The sequence below is a fragment of the Eulemur rufifrons genome, chromosome 7 (assembly GCF_041146395.1).
Source record: "Eulemur rufifrons isolate Redbay chromosome 7, OSU_ERuf_1, whole genome shotgun sequence".
In the NCBI taxonomy this organism is placed as follows: domain Eukaryota; kingdom Metazoa; phylum Chordata; class Mammalia; order Primates; family Lemuridae; genus Eulemur; species Eulemur rufifrons.
Window position 1 is genome coordinate 166,422,114 of NC_090989.1, and position 8,139 is coordinate 166,430,252.

Genomic DNA, 8,139 nt, shown 5'->3' on the forward strand with positions numbered 1-8,139 from the left:
AGCAAGATTTTTTATTATATTTTGCTCCCTGGTACCCTAGACTCCTTAAAATTTGTTAGGAGGGATTTTTGACTGGAGGCTACTGAAGCACATAGAACAGAATATTATTACCAACTTGAAGATTCTTCCAAAAGCCAGGCTCTTATTTGTAAGTCAGGCAATGTCACTTATGGTGGTGAAGAAGGAGCATCAAAATGAAATTAATCCTTATGGGTCTGAATAACACTTTGGTTTTTCTTGGATGAGGAAGCCCATGTGCAAACTTTGAAGGGGTATAATGAAACCTCTCTCCCCTTTAATTGTCCAAATTAAGCCCTTTTTGGATGACTTATGTCATACAGGTTTATATAAAGAATCAGTGCAAGATGGTCTTAAAAAGTATAACATTACGGGAAAGGTAATTTCCCACTTTGGATTAAAACTTTCTCAAAAGAAACAAAATGTAAAAGTTAGATTATTGTGTATGACCTAAAACATTAACTGAATCATAATAAAAACATCCATTACCTTAAGAAGCTCAGAGGCACAACGATTTTACCAGCATCTACCATAACCTGTTACCCAAATCGAGTTTCACAGACCCAGAGAATCTCTTCGCCTTTTTTGTTTTTTAAACACTGAACTGAAAGTGCTCTTGAGGATCAGCAGAGTCGGCACAAACTTTATTTTGCACAAAGAGCAATTTAGGAAAAATGGATAAGTTGATGGACCACCAATTTCTTTGTCCATCCAGAATGATAATGGTTTTATTAAGTCCCATAAGAAAAGGTATATTTTTATAAGTTAGATTATCTACTTTGTTAAATAGTACATCGATGAGAAAATTGTCACTGCTTTTTTTAGACACTCTAATGTTAATATCTTGGCATGTTTGAATTGAGGCAACACAGAGTTTTCTAATTGTTAGTCTTTAACTCGATTAAGGGGTCTACATAGAATTAAGTAGACTGCACATGGCCCAAGGGCCAGGGGTAGCGGAGATGTGTGTGGCATCTGCTGCTTCTATTAAATATTTGCACATGAAGTAGGGGTATAGGCTATCAGAAGGACTGTTTCACAGACATCCCATCCCTACTCAGTTATCAGCCCCCAAATCGGATGGCAAGAATACAATAGGAGCTATTTATACTTCATTCCCCCTGCAAGGAAAACCTTTGCTTTTCCAGAGAGCCCATCACCAGCTGAAGGCCCATGCCATGTATTTATGTATTAAATACATAAATCAGCACTATAATGCAGAGATCAGGCTTCCTCTCCTTGAAAGCCCTTCCTTGGCTCTCACTCCTCCCCTGAGATCTCCCCTCCCTGCCTGGTGTGCATCCTGGACACTGGATGCCACAACTCAGTTTAGAACTTACAAAAAACAAGGTTTTATACCCTGATATTATTATAAAATTGACAGGACGATTCAGAATCTGCACCTTCTAAAAGATGGAGATTGAGTCTGTGCAAGTCATCATTCCTCTTGAATCTCTTAATTTATCTATTGAGTAGCAACACTATTGCACCTTCTTCTACCTGTGTATGACCATGGGTATTAATCAGCCCTTTCTATCATTGATATTCTTCTTTTTCAGTATCTGACAAACTCACAATTCCTGTTATGTACCCTTGCCTCCTTACAAAGATAGAAACACTCATCTATAATTTGTAGATAGTTTTGATCCCATAATTTTTTCAAAAGCCCACTCAATTCAAGGCTCATTCATCACTGATTTCCTTCAATGCCTTTTTTGGAAAAGCAGTAGTTCTTTTGAGTTAATAAAATGCATTTAATGAACAAGAACAGTTTCTTAAAGATTTAACAAAGGTAATTATGATGATGATGAAAAAGTGAGCGTCTCAGAAATTTGTGGATTTTTGAATGTACAGACAGTACAATGTGAAAGCTGAATCCCCAAAATCACATGTTCTTCTTTCCAGATCTTTATTCCTTTTGACCACACCCACTTGTGTGTGGCCATGTGACTAAGTTTTAGCCAACGGCATATGTGCCAGTTCTGACAAAGTCTTTTAAGAAACAGGTATACTTTCCTGCCCACACTTGCCCTTCCACTGTCTGGATGCAGATAACATCATGGACCCATGGGGAGGCAGAAACACAAGATGGGAGAAACTGGAAATCACCCTAGAGGAAAATCCTTTGCAGGAACACCAATACCAGACTGTTATGTGAGTCAAAAATAAAATTCCATTTTGCTTAAGCCGTATCACACTTTAGAGTCTAAGTGCTAAAGCAGCTAATATCACCCTAATTAATGAAGTAAGTTAGGTGGTTAAAAGCACATATTCTACCTGGGACATCCTGTAGTGGCATAAAGATGGAAGTTAAAGGCTAATAGGATTGAAACTTAAGTATTTAAAGATGAAATCACAAGAAATATGGGAGGATAGAGGTAAGTTAGGGTATAACAGAAACAAAACTGGCCACGAGTTGATTATTTTTGAAGCAGGATACGGGTATATGGGAATCAATTATACTACTCTGTCTCGTTTTATATATGTTTGACAATTTACACAATAAAAATTTGAACAATTAAAAATAAAACAATAAGGAGACTATTTGAAGGAGTTCCCACTAGTCTAGGATGGGAAAATTTGAGCATCAAAAAGGTTAATGACTAAAATGAATTAAAGCATATAAGATATAGTTTAAAAATCCAAAAGTTCATAATGAAACCAAAAAAACCCTCATTGGTTACCAACTGGAAATTATTAGACATTCATTTATTAATCTGAAAATCAAAATATGATAAATAAACAAGTATTTTTCTGCCCTATCTGAACAGTATTTGAGGATAACTGAATGGTTGATAAGAAAAAGTTCTTTATAGAACTTCATATAATACATGCAGGAGGAATGACAGAATTAGAAAACTGCCATTTTGCAACCCCTAATGAAATAAGGCCTATATCCAGATATAGGCAATTACCATCAAAGGACCCTAAAACCATCAGTGTAAGCATGATGGGGAACTTGGTAACAGAACAGGCTGACAACACCCAAACCCACTAATTAATCTTATCTTCGCAAAGTGAAGTATCACAAGAATGGAAAAACAAAAACCACATGAACTCACTACTAAATTGGAATTAATAGATCAACACTAATGTGCACATATGGGAGTAAAATTCAACAGAAATCAAACAGGTGGGACGGGAGAGGAGGGGACAGGTGAATTCACACTAACGGGTACAATGCACTATCTGGGTTGTGGAAACACAACTTTGACTCAATCTGTACAAAAGCAATTTGTGTGACCAAAATGTTTGTACCCGCATATTCTGAAATAAAAAAAGAAAGAACATAACAACATTATTTCCTTCACACTGTGATGCAATAGGACATACATAGTACCACCTATGAAGTATTCTTGCCGAAAAAAAAAATTATAAAATCTAATCAAGACTCCTAACTAAATACCAGACTATAAAGGTGATGGGGTTCAGGACATGCTATCCCAAAATGTAGCACCTTGGTATTTGAGAAAACAGCAGAAGCAGGAAGGTCTCTCTCACCTTCTGCCCCTTCTCTCCTGAAACAGGTCATGAAACCTAGGGAGGCTTTTTCTGACCTTTTCCTAGAGCAGGTTATAAGACCTCATTCAAGATACCCTCTCTATGCCTGGAGGAAAGGAACATTCTTATCTCTGAAGACACAGGGACACAGACAAGAATCTGAACAAACAGAACTTGCTAAATTCTGCCCCCCCCCCCCAGTTTATTACAATTAGATCACACCCCTTTGTCTAATCCTCCAGACTATTCACTTCTTCATCAAACCTAGCATAACAAATGCACAGGTTTACCTCTTTCCTTGGGGCTTCATTTCCTTATGAAGACCCCGATGTCACATAAACCTTATATTAAATAATCTGTATGCTTTTCTCTTGTAAATTTGTTTTTTGTTATAGGTACCTCAGCCATACAACTAAGATGAGAAGGAAAGATATTTCTTTTCCCCAGTAGAGGAATAAGTTAAACACTACCAGAAGGACGGCCACAGTTAAGTTCATAACATAGAACATAAGATCCAGTTTCTCTCACAAATCAAGGATATTGGAGGGAAGGGAATAAGAGGACTATTATAAAATAAAAGAGACTTAAACAACATAACTCAATGTGTAACTTTCATTTGAGTCCCAGCTTGAACAAAACCAACAACAAAAGGACACAGGGTAATGTGGAATATGGACGGAATATTAGAAGATATTAATGAATTATTTTTAATTTCATTAAGTGTGATGATGGCATGATCTGTAAGTAAAGAGGAGAATGTCCTTATCAGTTGGAGATACATGCTGAAGAATTTTAGGGGACAAGGTGTGATACTCAGAGTGTGCTTTAAAATACTCAAGCAAAAAAAAAAAAGAAAAAAGAAAATGGGGAAAGATGAAATAAGATTGACAAAATAATGCTATTAATAATTACTGAAGGCCGGGCGCGGTGGCTCACGCCTGTAATCCTAGCACTCTGGGAGGCCGAGGTGGGCGGATCGTTTGAGCTCAGGAGTTCGAGACCAGCCTGAGCAAGAGCGAGACCCCATCTCTACTAAAAATAGAAAGAAATTATATGGACAGCTAAAAATATATATAGAAAAAATTAGCCAGGCATGGTGGTGCATGCCTGTAGTCCCAGCTACTCGGGAGGCTGAGACAGGAGGATCGCTTGAGCTCAGGAGTTTGAGGTTGCTGTGAGCTAGGCTGATGCCACGGCACTCACTCTAGCCTGGGCAACAGAGTGAGACTCTGTCTCAAAAAAAAAAAAAAATAATAATTACTGAAGGTGGATGATGCATGCATGGTGTTCATTATGCTATTAGTTCTAGTTTTAGAATATATTTGAAATTTTCCAGAATTCATTTTTTTAAGGCACAACCTTGCAGTCAGACATTGGTTTGACCAGTTCTTCCACTTCCAGCTGTGAGAAATTGAGCAGATCACTATGGCCTGCACATTGTCATCCTCTTTGTCATCAAGAGCACTTTTAAGAGTGCTCCAGTACTGTTCCTGGAATTTTCTTCCAAGCTCTGACATCCATTCTGTGAATTTTTAATGTTCACACATGCACAGACCACAACAGTTATGTTCCAACTGCTACCTACCTGGAGTGATTATATGACCATCAATTCTGAGATATATCCCAATTTCAAAGATTAAAATGTGAAAAAATATGCATATAAAAATCTATGAAGAACATGGAAAGGAAGTTATGATAATAAAACTGCTAGAGGAGAGAAGATGGCGGAGTGGTGGTGACTGCCTGGATTCGCGCTCCCGGTGAGGAAGTCATGGATACGGACCTACCACAATGCTAGAGGACCGCTCCCACACAAGAACAGCAGTGTGAATCCACGGAAAATCAACGTGGGACAAACAGAGCTAGTGAGGTCTGAGGTGAACGAAAAATAAGATCGCGAAATTCTGCAGAACGCGGGACAGACAGTAGACAGCGGAGGGCGGGTTGGCTGCACCGACCCCTAGGTGTGGCGGGGGCAGCCTCCTGGGAAAGTGGTTTGCTCTCCTCACTGACCTCCACTCCCAATTATTTAAAGACCTGCCTCAAGCCAGTGCAGAATCACCGAGGGAGACGTGGGGCATTGCAGACAGGAGGCTTTTTCGGGAAAACAGCTTAGAACCTGGGGGGTCTCAGCTGAGACCGCGCTTAGCGAGGAGGGACGGACCTGCGCCAGGGCAGAAAAACGTAAAGGATCCCCAAACAACGAATTACGTTGTACCTCCTTGCTGCCTTTTTCGGTGGTTCTCCAGCCGGTGGCTCCCGTTGGGCGTCTTTGCTCGCCAAGCCCCTGGCAGCGGCGGTGTCTGCCTGCTGAAACGCCAATCCCCTTCAGCCCCGGAGCTCTGTGGGCGCCATCTTGAAAATGAAAGCGAAACCGCTTGGGAGCCATAAGGTGCCAAGCGGCTCTCTCTGCCCGGCGCCCTCCGCTAGTCTCTGAAACCACGCCAAGAGCACGGGATATACATAAGCACGGTGGGCAAGAGACATTACTGGGTAAACAGCTTGGACCCTGGGGGAATCTCCACCAGGGCCGCACTCGGCGTGAAGGGGCGGAGCTGCGCTAAGGCGTAAAAAAAAAAAAAAAAAAAAAAAAAAAAAAAATAGGGTCGCCGAACTATATATTTTATTTTTGGTGTATTTTTTCTGGGTTTTTTTGCGGCGGCTCACGAGCCAGACAGCCTCAGCGGGCACCTTTGCCCTCCAGGCCTCTGGCTGCCGTGCCTTTTGAACGTGGAAGCTAGATCCCCACCAGCCCCGGAGCTCTGCGGGCGTGCAGGCACCATCTTGAAATTGAGAGCGAAACCGCTTGGGACCCAAAAGATGCCGAGTAGGCATGAAGGGGTGGAGCTGCGCTAAGGCGTAAAAACAAAAACAAAAACATAGAGTCGCCGAACTATATACTTCATTTTTGTGTATCTTTCCATTTTGAGGTGTGGTGTGGTGTTGTGTAGTTTTGTTTTTGTTCTTTTTTGTTGGTGTTTTTGGTGTTTTTGGTTTGGTTTTTTCTGGTTTTTATATATATATATATTTTTTTTTTCTTTTTTCTTTCTTTTTCTTCTCTTTCTTTTCTTTTCTTTCTTTCTTCTCTCTTTTTGCCTTCTAACTGGGGACCCACGGTGAGCTTCGGAACTGGCCAGGCCCTTGGCTCTGATACATACCGGAACCTGAGCAGTCACCCCCAGCGCCAGCGATCTGCGGGCACGCAATCGCCATCTTGGTGCCCATAGCCAAGTAACTGTGGAGCAATAGGGTGCCAAGAGGCTCCCTGGACGGCCCCCTCCCCTGGTCCACGGACCTTATATAGGGGCCCCGCCCATGTGTAAACACTGAATACTTCTCCAGAAGCAAGAGTGTGAAGCCTGGTCCCTGGGGACATTGGGCCAAGGCAGACCTTTGCCCGTGGGAGATGCAGCAACTGGGGTGCTGAGCGAGTGAGGGCACCATCCACTCCCCATAGCTAGTATCTTTCCTGCGGATAGAGACAGAAACCACCCCTATAGAGGAAGAACCAAAGGGAAACAAACAAACAAACAAAGAGAATTTCGGTCTACTACTAGTGTGGACCCTGCCTCCTTCTGAAAGACCACAACACAATGTCCTAACTCGCCAAAGCAGTCTTGGATCACTCCAATCCTCTAGGGTTGGACCCATCAGAAGCAGTCCCCCAACTGAAATAGAAAAATCTCTAAACAATACACAACAGTCTCCTCCTCTTGCCAAAGGAAACAACATACCTAGACTGCTTCATAGCCTAAGAATAGAGCACAAAGAGTGCTATTAACCAGACTAAATCTATAAGAAAATATCCAACAATAAATCTAGATGGGAAGGGCCCAGCGAAAAAACACGGGGAGCACAAAGAATCAAACGGAAAGCTCACCCCCAAAGAGAAATACCAGCTCTCAACCATTTGACACAAACCAGACTCAAAACACCAATATGTCACAGGAAGAATTCCAATTATGGATTATAAACAAGCTGAATAATATACAAGAATCAATGGATAACCAAGACAAAGAAACCACAAAATAAATGCAGGATTTGGAGGAAATATTCACTAAAGAAATTGAAATATTGAAGAAAAACCAAACTGAACTCCTAGAAATGAAAAATTCACTCAGACAGCTACAAAACAATGTGGAAAGTCTCAAGAGCAGGGTAGATCAAACAGAAGAAAGAATCTCAGAAATTGAAGATAACTCTTTCCAACTAAATAAGTCAGTCACAGAGATAGATCAAAGAAGTAAGAGAAATGATCTGAGTCTTCAAAAAATGTGGAATTATGTGAAGAAACCTAACTTGAGAGTTATTGGCATTCCTGAGGGTGAAGAAGATAATACGCAAGGGTTGGACAAGCTATTTGAAGACATAATTGAGGAAAATTTTCCAGGCCTTGCTAATACTATAGACATACAGATTCAAGAAGCTCAAAGGACCCCTGGGAGATTCATAGCAAATAGGAAAACACCACGCCACGTAGTCATCAGGCTGACCAAAATATCCACTAAAGAGTCCCTTCTCGAAGCTGTAAGGAGAAAGAAACAAGTAACATACAAAGGAAAACCCATCAGAATCACGCCAGATTTCTCAGCTGAAACCTTACAAGCAAGAAGAGTTTGG